This window comes from Leguminivora glycinivorella, chromosome 3, assembly GCF_023078275.1.
Source record: "Leguminivora glycinivorella isolate SPB_JAAS2020 chromosome 3, LegGlyc_1.1, whole genome shotgun sequence".
Lineage (NCBI taxonomy): Eukaryota > Metazoa > Arthropoda > Insecta > Lepidoptera > Tortricidae > Leguminivora > Leguminivora glycinivorella.
Window position 1 is genome coordinate 3101022 of NC_062973.1, and position 13273 is coordinate 3114294.

The following is a 13273-nucleotide window of genomic DNA, read 5'->3' on the forward strand; positions in this document are numbered from 1 at the left end:
ATGCTACTCTACTGACAGCTGTTACAGTTCAAATTTGAACAAATATTGCATACGTCACAGTCATGCGGTAAAAGGTTAAGTCAGCGAAATATTGTGAAATAAACTTATATTACTGTGTATACACTGTGTACTGCGCCGGTACACAGTAATTACAGGCCGTGCTTTATCTCAGTAATTCCCATAAACTATGCATGCCCAAAACAAGGATTACCGTAATGCCTCGTTTATTGTTCGTTGCTAATTGGAAGGGTCGCGTTAACATTTTGTAAGATTCGGGAGGCTTAGTGTATATAATTCCGCTCCGGCTGTGGAATGAGCTCCCTGTCGAGGTATTCCCGATGAACTACAGTACGGGGTTCTTCAAGAAAGGAGTGTACAAGTTTCTAATGGTTCGGCAACGCGCACGTGACACCCCTTGAGTTGCAGGCGTCCATAGGTTACGGTGACCGCTTTCCATCAGGCGGGCCGTATACCTGTTTGCCACCGACGTGGTATAAAAAAAAATTCACGGCTAGACTTGGTATTACACTATTACAGTCTGTGTAATTCACGGCTATTCTTGGTTTACAGTCGCCATTTTATACAATGTGTTTTTATTGATGTCCGTTAACTTTAGGGGAATGTTTTTAGGTCAATTTCTCTAAGAAACTCGTGTCTTAAAAACTCTTACTGTTATCGAGTTATGCAATAACTTAACCACAAAATTAAAATTTTGAAAATACCCACAACATAGTGGACGTATTTTCATGAAACATGGCTGATAACACTCCCGACTAACTCTGCTTTCAAACAAAAAAAAAACTAAATCTAAATCGGTTAATCCGTTCGGGAGCTACGGTGCTACAGACAGATACACACACAGACAAACAGACAGACAGACACGTCAAACTTATAACATAACTAACACCCCGTCGTTTTTCCGTCGGGGGTTAAAAATTAAAGTTAATGAAAAATCTAAAATTGCGGAATGCTCCATACAAACTTCCACCCATTCAAGGGAAGTGGGGGGTTAGAAAGAGACAAAAAGTAGCCTATGTCACTCTCCATCCCTTCAACTGTTGTTGTTGTATGTCCTAAGGTACCCCATAGGTGCATAGGGCCTCCACAAGATCCTTCCACGCCTTTCTATCTTGAGCCACCACCTTGGCCTCGTTCCAGCTCAGTCCATATTCCCTCAGCTCGTTCTCAACGCTCCGCCTCCAGGTGTGTACGGGGCGTTTGCGGGCCCTCTTTCCTCCTTGAGGCCGCCACTCAAACGCGATACTGGCGCTGTTGGTAGCTCCTCTTCGAAGGGTATGACCGATCCATCTCCATTTCCGCAGAGCCACTTCCTGGGCAATCGGAGGTTGTCGGCACATACTCCACAGATCCTCATTTCTTATAGTTTTCGGCCAGAAGATACGGAGGATCGACCGGAGGGACTTATTGACAAACACTTGAAGTTTCTGCGTCAGCCCCTTTGTCACTCTCCATGTCTCACAGCCGAAGAGAAGCACGGTCTTGACAATGGATTCGAAGAGGGAGATTTTCACGCGGCGAGTAAGCACGTTTGAATCCCAAACAGGCTTGAGTTGAGCAAATGCAGCTTTTGCCTTCTTAATTCTGCTCTCGACGTCATCGTCTGCACCTCCCTGACACGACAGTGTACTGCCGAGGTACACAAACTTGGAGACTGATCACCTTCCCTATCCCTTCCCTGATCCCTTCAACTATCTCCACTTAAAAAATCACGTCAATTCGTCGCTCCGTTTTTCCGTGAAAGACAGACAAACAAACAGACTCACGCTTTCTCATTTATAATGTTAGCATGGATATGTTACGCATGCCAGAGAGTCAAGTAAAACTCCTGGTATTCCTACAATTTGAACTTGTTCTATTAAACTCACTCGTCCAATTTGGAGAGAACTACGCTGAAATAACGCTTCAGGTAAAAAATTGGTTAGGCGAGCTCACTCCATCGTAGGCCACATCTTTGCCTTTGGCTAGTCTGTGGCCAAGAGTAAGCCCATTAATAATAATTAAAGATATATATATAGCCGGGTAAATCCGTGGCAAAAGTAACATGAGTCACGATTTTATGGCATGTTCCATTTATTCACGGTGCAAATTCAAGTGTACTATAATATATTCTGTGGTTCAATTGATACTCTTTCCCGATATATGCATAGATCCTTTCATTTGCAACTATACACTGAGAGAAATTTGCATTGTGAATTTAACAAGTTCGACTTGTTGCGGTTTATCCGTTTGAATCAGCCAAACGTATGTTTAAAACAATATGTGTCAGGTTGTTTTTATAAAATCGACTTATTGATTCAAATATATTGCCGATTCAAATGACAAGTACCTTGTTGTTTAAACCAAAGAGCACGTAGGCGCTATTTTATCCAAAAAACTTGTTGAACGAACATGAAAACTGGTTGTATTTTCTCTCAGTGTAGTTCAAATAAACGATCAATGAAATCGTTACTCACGTTACGCCGTGTCTTGCGTGGGCGACGGTCGCGCGACCGTCGCCGTCGCGTCTCATCGCATCGTCTACTTCCATATCGATAAGGTTTGATTTCGTATGCGTCGCATCGCCGTCGCGCGACCATCGCGCGACCGTCGCCCACGCAAGACACGGCGTTACTCTTACGCGGATTCTCCCACCCTTTTGTCGCAGTCGAGTAATAGCGTCGTTAAAACGAGGTTAAAGCTGGGAGACAAGGAACGGAGTTAAATAATTGTTTAATTAAATGAAGTAGAACATAATACGACCGGTCTGGCGCAGTCGGTAGTGACCCTGTCTGCTGCGCTGCGGTCCCGGGTTCGAATCCCGGTAAGGGCATTTATTTGTGTGATGAGCACAGATATTTGTTCCTCAGTCATGGATGTTTTCTATGTATATAAGTATTTATATATTATAATATATCTTTGTCTGAGTACCCACAACACAAGCCTTCTTGAGCTTACGGTGGGATGCAGTCAATCTGTGTGTAAAAAAAGAATTGAATTTCAATACAAATAGTTTAATAGGTACTCATTCAAAAGCGATATTACTTTATTTATATTTTATATTTTCGTGTAATTATTACTACTTAACTCAAATTTAAGTTATCTGTGAAGTGAAATATGAAACCGTACCTATATATTATATGTATCATGAAAGTATGATTTTAGAACATGACTATGTTCTCATAATTTAATTTCATGAGTAACTATTGCGGTAACCGACGACAATATAATAATTATGTGTTTGTGTGTTTACACAGCTTGAAGCTAATTTATTTACTTAAAGCCTGTAGGTATTTTTAGATACCTTTAGGTACTTACCTACTCCGTACTCGTACTATCAAAATGAATAAAACAAATTGCCTATGGTAATCAATAAAAGCAACGCGTTAAATAAAACAAATATTTATACTCCGTAACTAATTATTTATACCACAGACGCGTAATGGAATGCACAATGAGGATTTCTTGTAAACAAATCATTACGAGCACGGCGTCGGATGCATGCCGCCATAATAGAAACGACAGCAAGCACTTCAATCGAAATCAAAACAAACTTGCTGAGAAGACTACTAGCGTCATCTATGTCACTATATATTCAACTTTTAGCTCTTATTAGTGTCAACGAAAAGTTTTGTTCACGTCGTTCGCTATACTAGCGCTAGATGGCGCTATAATTAAAACTTGGCTCAATAGTTACGCTACTCGACGTTAGATGGCTCTTTTTCGTCATATTAATGTAAAATATTAAAATATTTTAGTTGAATTTGTAATGAATGCTGAAATTAAAGAAATTCGATAACCTAATACATTGTTACATAACATTTCCTAAAATAAATAAAAAAATAAGTTATTAAAACCTTTTTAAAAAAATTCCAAAATAGAAAACCTTAACATTTTCAAAAAAATAACACTATTTATAATTTAAAAAATCCAAATGACCGTAATAAACTGCATAAAAATATTCAATTACAAATATTTTACAAAAATAAAATAAAATCGTATACATTTTTCCATTAAAAGTTAAAAAACAAAATGTAAATAAAAAACTAAAAATAAAACGCAAAAAGAACGCCCCGCCATGACAGTGTGTTGCACTGCCGTGACCAGGATTCGAACCTGGGTTACTACGGCCACAACGTAGGGTCCTAACCACTAGACGATCACGGCTATCGAGGCGATGGGTGACTCGGCGAAATTTCGTATCGCCTTCGACAACGTTACACAAGTCAAGTAATCCAAGTGTTTGGTCGAATTATGTAAAATGGAAGTTACGCTGTATGTTCTTATCTTTATATTACTAATAAGAAGTTTTGGACCCGTTACACAAAATGTGTAATTATTTATATAATGGCAGCAGATATTTGTCTTTATGGTAAGTACCTTGCTGTACAAATTGCGGAATTTGTTACCCTCTTCAAGTTTTTTCTCTCATTTACTCAAAGGTTAACTGAAAGAGATCCCTCAAAGGGATAAGTTCGCCTTTGTACTTCACATCTCAATGTATGCTATTTTTTAATGTGTTTTTGTACAATAAAATGTTACTAAACTACTACTACCTACTATTTATTGAATGAAGAAATAAAGGTTACTTATAAGTACTTATTATAGGTACCTAATCGTCTGGCTCAGTGACGACCGGTCTGGCTCAGTCGGTTGTGACCCTGCCTGCTGAGCCACGGTCCTGGGTTCGAATTCGAATCCCGGTAAGGGCATTTATTTGTGTGATGAGCACAGATATTTGCTCCTGAGTCATGGATGTTTTCTATGTATATAAGTATGTATTTATCTATTTGTTAATTAAGATGATAAAATTGTTAATTAAGATGATAAGTAGCTCTGTAACTATAATTTAATAATTGAAATATTTTGACGTGTAAAAAATGTAAATTTTTATCAATAAATGTATCTTATCTTATCTTATCTTATTTACGTATGTATATCGTCGCTTAGCACCCATAGTACAAGCTTTGCTTAGTTTGGGGCTAAATTGATCTGTGTAAGGTGTCCCCAAAATTTATTTATTTATTTATTTACTTATAGGTACCTATTTATTTATTATTTATTTATTTAAACTTTATTGCACAATTAAAAAAGTACAAATGGCGGACTTAATGCTAGCAGGCATTCTCTACCAGTCAACCATGGGCTAAACCGAGAGATCGTGTTGGTGCAGGGTCATAAAACAGTTAAGTAGAATTATATACATATACCTAAATTCTCTGCGATTTTACTACATATTAACATATAATTCCAGGTACTGTTAGAACCACTTATTTTATTGATATTCGTTATGTAGGTATGATCTTATTGTTGTTTTATAAAGAATGAAAGTTGAATAAAATAGCATTTAGGTATTAGTTTTACCACTTATGTATTTAGATTTTACACCTATATTTACCCACAGAGATTTACCTTATAAATATATACCTATGTAAAGAAAACAATAATTAACTTACAAATTACAAAAAGGTAGGAACTTCGAAACAGGTAGAATAGGCAGTAGGCTTATAATATTCTCATCTCAACTCGATAAGCAATTACAAAGTTATACAAACCTTCAAAACTCTACATATTTTGAGAACCTGTATTATATCTAAAAATAAACTTTTCTTTGACCTTTCCTTAAGGACTTCCAAATTTCCTGACCTAAATATTGGCAGAATAACTAAATCGGACTTCCATTTATCAGGTATAAGATTAAAGCCTCCGCCACATATAAAGCGTTTTGATGGCGTAGCGTCAGCGGAGCGCAATGATAGCGGTGCGCAATCCGCAATGCAATCCGCGCGCATTCCGCTCGCAATCCGCGCTCGTTAGTTCCCGCCGGCGTCCGCTGGGTGCAACGCCAGCGTTCGTCTGGCGCACCGCTATTGTTGCGCTCCGCTAACGCTCCGCTACCGCTCCGCCTACGCTATCAAAACGCGCATGTGTGGCCGAGCTTTAAGGTAGGTGGGTAGTTTATTGTCTTCGGTTACCGCGATAGTTACTCATGAAATAAAACTATGGAAACGTATTATATCGCGTATAATGAATTCACAATTCATCCCGACATTTCGAACACTTTACAGCATTCGTGGTCAACGGGTGCGCTAACTTTTCTTTAAAAAAAAACAGGTTATTTAAAGTGTCCTTTAAAATTTTCCAATAAGAATGTCTTCTATTAAGACATCTCGAATCAGAAAAATCCTACATTTATGCAGATCAAGAATCCATACTTATAATTATTGCTTAAATGGGAGAGTGGGCGTGTCTGATTATTAGTCCGTCTTTCACGGCAAAATGGCGCAACAAATTGATGTGATTTATTAGTGGAGATAGTTGAAGGGATGGAGGGTGACATAGGGTACTTTTTGTCTATTTCTAACCTCCCACTTCCCCAAAATGGGGGGGGGGTGAAAGTTTGTATGGAACATTCCGCAATTTTCGTATTTAACGCGAGCGAAGCCGCGGAGAAAAACTAGTATTTAATATAGATAGTAATTATTATTATTAATAATTACGGATTCTTTTATTCCTAAGTATTTTGCATTTCTGCTGTCAAATAACGTCTAAAAAAGTCACCATAAGTTCTTACAAGATGTCCCATTCAGACCCAACATTCCGAATCTAATTCAATGCAAGTTTAAGGCCAACTCAATAAAAACCTTGTAAACCGACTAACACGCTAATAAAATCCGTTTCAATCATACATAATCACGTCTTTTTATGGCCATACAAAGATCTTACAAGCCATCTCGAATGAGGACAATGTGTACCGTTCGTACTTACTCACCCTTCGGTTGGCAAATTGTAACAGCGCTTTTTATCTGGTTTTGGTGGTTGAGAGAAGAACCGTGTATCTGAAATTTATGGGTCAACTAACCTAACCACAAAATTAAAATTTTGACAAAACCCCCGACCGCGACATAGCAGACCGATCTTCATGAAACATGACGGATTAAAGATTACATACAATTTACAGAGGCCTCAAACCTTCAAGTAGCTCACCATCAGGCCACATGTCTTTTCGTTTGCCTCATATCTCATGAAGAAAAAGTTTTTTCCTAACAATTTTTTTTCTGGTTGCGTAATGATATCAAGTGGTTTTAGTCTTTATGTTACCGTATTGACTTCTTATTAGTTTTTACCACGTAAAATACGGGCATCCTTATTGGTATTTAAAATAGATCTTATTAGAATTTGTAGTAGCCATAAAATTACTTACACGTAAATTTAACGTCATATTTTTTAAGGAATCAAAATAAATCTATTTAATTCCTCAAAAATGTCATGTACCCCTTTCCAATCATCGCGTAACATGTTTATTCCACGCTCTAATCCAATTTGACCATAAAAACGATTATTATTATACTATGCGACCGGACGGCAAACACTTGCTTCCCGGCCGAGCCGGCAATCTGCACAAGCCCCTCGTTTTAGGATGTTCATTGATAAATCGTAGTTCCGTAGTCAACTAGGAACCCTTATAGTTTCGCCATGTTTGTCTGTCCGTCCGTCCGTCCGTCCGTCCGCGGATAATCTCAGTAACCGTTAGCACTAGAAAGCTGAAATTTGGTACCAATATGTATATTAATCACGCCAACAAAGTGCAAAAATAAAAAATGAAAAAAAAAATGTTTTATTAGGGTACCCCCCTACATGTAAAGTGGGGCTGATATTTTTTTTCATTCCAACCCCAACGTGTGATATATTGTTAGATAGGTATTTAAAAATGAATATGGGTTTACTAAGATCGTTTTTTGATAATATTAATATTTTTGGAAATAATCGCTTCTAAAGGAAAAAAAGTGCGTCCCCCCCCTCTAACTTTTGAACCATATGTTTAAAAAATATGAAAAAAATCACAAAAGTTTAACTAATAAGGACTTTATAGGAAAATTGTTTTGAACTTGATAGGTTCAGTAGTTTTTGAGAAAAATACGAAAACTACGGAACCCTACACTGAGCGTGGCCCGACACGCTTTGGCCGGTTTTTTTTTATGGCAACGATAAATTGACGAATGAATAGATATTAACATATCTAAATGAGGTTTTGTGAAAAAGGCATATCTACAATAAGTTTAAAAATACCGCCTTCCGTGGGACTTAGTTAGTATGATTACCTTAAATATTTATTAAAGTAAGTACATTGGTTATAATCTACGAAAACCCATAGAAGAGGTAACGGATCCGAAAACCCCGTATGTGTTTTTCCATGAGACCGGATTTTGATACATTTTTCTAAGACTTTTAAAATGTATGTTTAGAAGCAAGATTTTTACATAGATATCTACGGGATATTATTAAGCGCACAGCAAAAAAATAATCGCCTATCAATTTATCGTCATCAATAATATACTTCTGTACATCAAATTAATTACTTCACTGCAAATAAACTAAATGATTAACAAAACTAGTAATGCAGATTATTCCAAAATACACATCAGCACGACATTACTTTTTTCCTGTAATGCAAGACAATTAAATTCCTTTAGGAACAAAAATACAACAATCTTATCAAAAATACTAATTGCGCAGCAATTTACCCGTCTTCATAGCAAATTATTCAATTCGAAGAGCATACATCCTTTTTTCTTATTTTTTAAGTATTCACGTTCAGCTAATTTAATAATTATTATAGCTACAATATCATTCATTGCATTGTTTCTAAGGAACAGAACTGTCACCGTCACGAAAACAAACTTTTGCTAGAAAATTGGGTTAGGTTAGGTTAGAACTGCGACCCTCACGGAAACAAACTTTTGTGAGAAAAGTGGGTTAGGTTAGGTTAGAACTGTGCCCCCCCCCCCCCTCCTGAGGGTGCCCACCTTGCCGTGGTGGGGGGGCTTAGTAACCGTGGACTGGTCACCCACGGCGAAGCTAAGAGGTACCCAGGGCTGGCTTGTTGCTGGACGAGCTGGCCCGAGGAGGATGCTCCAAATGGGCTTGTAAAGCCCACTTGAGACGCATTTGGGAGGACTGCCGTGGGAGGGAAGATCCGGCAGTATGGGATGCCGCTCTGTGCCCTCCCACGGTAGCCGAGGTGGGATCGCAGGAGGAGAGGCGTGATGGTATAGCGGTGCGCCACTCTCCCTACCCCCTGCGACCTTGGCGGGGCCGCTCCGCTGTAGCGGCATTGGTGGGGCCGCAAGGGAAGAGGAGTGCCGGTATTACGGTGCGCCGTTCTCCCTATCCTTTGCGGCCGACTAGGTTAGCGGTGGAACCAAAGACCATGTCCACCGCCGGGCGCCGGAACTCTTCTGGCGCCCATGGAACCTGCGGGTGATGGATCGGGAGTCCCATCACCCACCTAAACGAGGTTCCGAGCTGGAAGGCCCTCCCGTGTTCCGAGGGCCTTCAGCGGAGTAAGCTGCCTAAGCAGTCTTCGAGAAGGGCCCGCAAGGGCAACGCTGACGGGGTATCGGAGGCCTGCAACCGAGTGCCCGAAACCCCGTCCAAAGAGCGAGCGGCGGAACGCCCCAGGGGTTTAGTCCGTGCGAGTCGGACATACCCACTGGCTTCTCCCGGGCCAGTGGGATCCATAACGGATTCCCCTGGGTCAAAAAAAAAAAAGGTTAGAACTGTGCCCAAGGAGGCGGCCATCGTTGAGTCTTGGGGGCAAAGTAATGGTTCAGTGGACGTTAGGGTTGAGCATGAGGTGGAACAACTCGGAGCTGCGCTGATTCGCATCTGCGACGCAGCGATGCCTAGAGCAAAACTTCTTTCGACGAAACGACGGGTGTACTGGTGGATACCAGAACTCATTGCTAGAATTCACTGCCAGAATCAATTGTGAAACGCTTGCGTGGCTGCGCGCCGTCAATACAGAAGAAGTAGAAGAAGGCGCATCCGAGTTCAAGAAGAGGAAGATGCTTTTTACGAATTGTACAGGGCCGCTCGTAAAACGCTGCATAATGCTATCGCGCAGGCCAAAGAGGCCAGGGAAGCGCTCAACAGGGATCCATGGGGCAGATCATATCGGAGCGTAAGGCAAAAGCTCCGGCCCTGCCCCCCCACTGACCAGCAGTCTCGAGCCGGATCTTTTGGAACGAGTTGTCAGTGCTCTTTTCCTAGAAAGGGGCGGCTTTGTGCCACCAGCTATGGCATCTGGTTGTGCCATACCACCAGACGTGGTTAGAGAGGTACCGCCAGTCACGGAGGTCGAACTGAGTGTTGCTGTCTTGAAACTCCGCTCCAAAAAGACAGCACCCGAGCCAGACGGCATACCTGGGCGAGCCCTGGTAGTCGCGCTCAGCCAGATGGAGGAAAGAGTCAGAAACCTTTTCACTGCGTGCCTAACCCAGGGGCGTTTTCCCGATAGGTGGAAAACAGGCAAGTTGGTGCTCCTTCGGAAGAACGGGCGCCCACCTGATCAGCCGTCAGCATATCGCCCCATAGTGCTGCTTGACGAGACGAGCAAGGTCTTCGAAAGTATAGTCGCCGCCCGTCTCGTTAAGAGCATGCAGCCGGGTCTGAGCGATTGCCAATATGGCTTCCGTCCGCAGCGTTCGACACTAGACGCAATTGCCCACGTAAGGGACTTCGCAGAAGAGGAGATCTCCCAGGGTGGGACTGTGATGCCTGTGTCACTAGACATTTCGAATGCATTCAATACCTTACCCTGGGAGACAATAAAGGCGGCACTCAAATATCACAATGTGCCCAATCATCTACAAAACACGGTGGCGGAATACTTTGCCGGGCGCGTTGTGGTATTCCCAACTAAAGATGGCTGGGGAAGACGGAAAATGGCGTGCGGTGTTCCACAGGGCTCGGTGTTGGGGCCGCTCCTGTGGAACATTGGATACGATTGGGTCTTACGCGGGGCCACTCTGCGGGGGGTCAGCATCTCCTGCTATGCTGATGACACTCTCGTGTCGGCCCGTGGCAGAACCTACAGGGAGGCCGCCTATGTAGCCACAGCTGGGGTAGCACACGTAGTGCATATGATTCGGGCGCTAGGTCTGGAAGTCGCACTGCACAAATCCGAGGTTCCGGTCTTCCACGGGCCTCGAAATAAACCTCCGGAGGGAGCCCAAATTACAGTGGGGGGAACTTCCATAGCCATCGGGTCGACGATGAAGTACCTGGGACTCGTTCTCGACGGTAGGTTCGAGGAACACTTCAAGCGTCTGGCCCCAAAATTGCTGGCTGCTGCCGGCGCGCTTGGGCGTATTCTCCCAAATCTGGACGGGCCAGGAGGAGCATGTAGACGACTCTATATGAGCGTGGTACGTTCAATGGCCCTCTACGGGGCGCCAATATGGGCGGACACCCTGAGATCTAAAAGTGAGGCCCTTCTGCGTCGTCCTCAACGAGCTATAGTTCTCAGGGTGGCTCGAGCGTACCGCGACAATTCGTACGCGGCAGCTAGCCTACTAGCCGGAAGCCCGCCGTGGGACCTTGAAGCCAAGGTTCAAACCGCGGTCTATTGGCGGATGACGGCAGCAAGGAGGGAAGAGAACTGGCCTGCCCCTCAAGAAATCCAAAAGTGGAGAGAAGAAGCACGAGAAGTGCTCTTCGAGCGTTTGGAGATCCCGGGAGCTAGCCGGGAACCAGAAAGAAGCGGCCGCTGTTCGGCCCGTTCTAAAAGAATGGGTGGAACGTAAGTACGGCGCACCTTCTTTCCATCTCACACAGCTCCTGACGGGGCACGGCTGCTTCGGCTGGTACCTGTGTGAGAGGGTGGGAAGGGAGCCTACTACAGCGTGTCACCATTGTGATCGAAGAGCAGTGGACACGGCCCAACACACGCGCGAAGAGTGCCCTGCTTGGGATGAGCCTCGCGCTGCCCTGTTCACGGTTATAGGGGGTGATCTCTCACTGCCGGCGCTAATACGCCATATGCTTAGCAGTGAAGAGGAGTGGGAGGCAGTGACCACCTTTAGCGTCGTTGTCATGACGCAAAAGGAGGCCGCCGAAAAAGTGCGCGAGCTCAGCGCCGCAGAAGGCCAGGCAGGCGGCGAAGAGTCTTCGCAGAGAGACTGATGCCGCCCTAACCGAAACTTGCGGGTGATGGACCGGGAGCTACATCACCCGCCTGAAGAGTTTCTGTGCTGGAAGGCCCTCAAGCGTTTTAAGGGTACCTTCAGCGGAGTAGGCTGCATGACCAGCCACAAGAGCCGGGCCCGCAAGGGCAACGCTGGCGGGGCAACGGTGGTCTACAACCGTGTTCCCGAAACCCCGCCCAAGGCGAGCGTCGGAACACCCCAAGGGAGTCCATGGGAGTCGGACATACCCACTTGTCTTTCCCGGGCCAGTGGGATCCAGGTTAGAACTGCGACTCTCAGAGAAACAAACTTTTGTGAGATAAGTGGGTTAGATTAGGTTAGAACTTTGACCCTCACGGAAACAAACTTTTGTGAGAAAAGTGGGTTAGGTTAGGTTAGAAGTAGTCAATAAGTTTTAAGAGAAAAAAACCGCCGCCTTTGGGGTTCTGGTGAAAGCTACTTGCGAATGTTGGATTATGTAGAAATGTGTAGGTATTTTTTTAAACTGCTTTTAATGCTTTAATTATTTGATGGCAACAAAAATCAATATACGTATACCGGGGTTTGAGGAGTTTCCTCAATTCCTCATGAATCCGATTATAAGAAATAGAAGCTTGACAAAATTTGACTTGAAAAGTCAATATGCAAAATAAATGTTACTGTTCTGAAATCCATGCTGTTTTTATAAAAATACCAAAGTCACTATAAGTGTGCCATTCAGATTTGAGGAGTTCGGTTCTGACCATCATCTGCAGTTCCACTGCACCAAATGTCACTTTTCTGGACGTAAGTGCATGCTGTTCTTATAAAAATACCAAAGTCACTATAAGCGTGGCGTTCAGATTTGAGGAGTTCCGTTCTGACCATCATCAGGAGTTCCACTGCACCAAATGTCACTGTTCTGGACGTAAGTGCATGCTGTTCTTATAAAAATACCAAAGTCACTATAAGCGTGCCGTTCAGATTTGAGGAGTTCCGTTCTGACCATCATCAGCAGTTCCACTGCACCAAATGTCACTGTTCCGTACGTAAATGCATGCTGTTCTTTTAAAAACACAAAAATCGCCATATGTATGCCTTGAAAGGCAGAAGAAGATCTGAAGATTTGAGGAGTTCCCTCGATTTCTCCAGGATCCCATCATCAGAACTGGGTTCTGAGAAAAATGGGACCAATCTGTATGTATATACAACCAATCAAAAAAAAATTCAAAATCGGTCCAGTAACGACGGAGATATCGAGGAACAAACATTAAGAAAAAATACAAACTAATAGAGAACCACCTTCTTTTAAGATATTTTAGGCGGCG

The 13273-nt window shown here is 42.9% G+C and overlaps 1 non-coding gene across 1 annotated transcript; it reads right to left on the reverse strand.

The window, feature by feature from the left end:
- Positions 1 to 4092: 4092 nt before the first annotated feature.
- Trnah-gug lies at positions 4093 to 4164 on the reverse strand. Its single transcript has one exon. It is a non-coding gene; the product is annotated as a tRNA-His (tRNA).
- Between the last annotated feature and the right edge of the window lie 9109 nt (positions 4165 to 13273).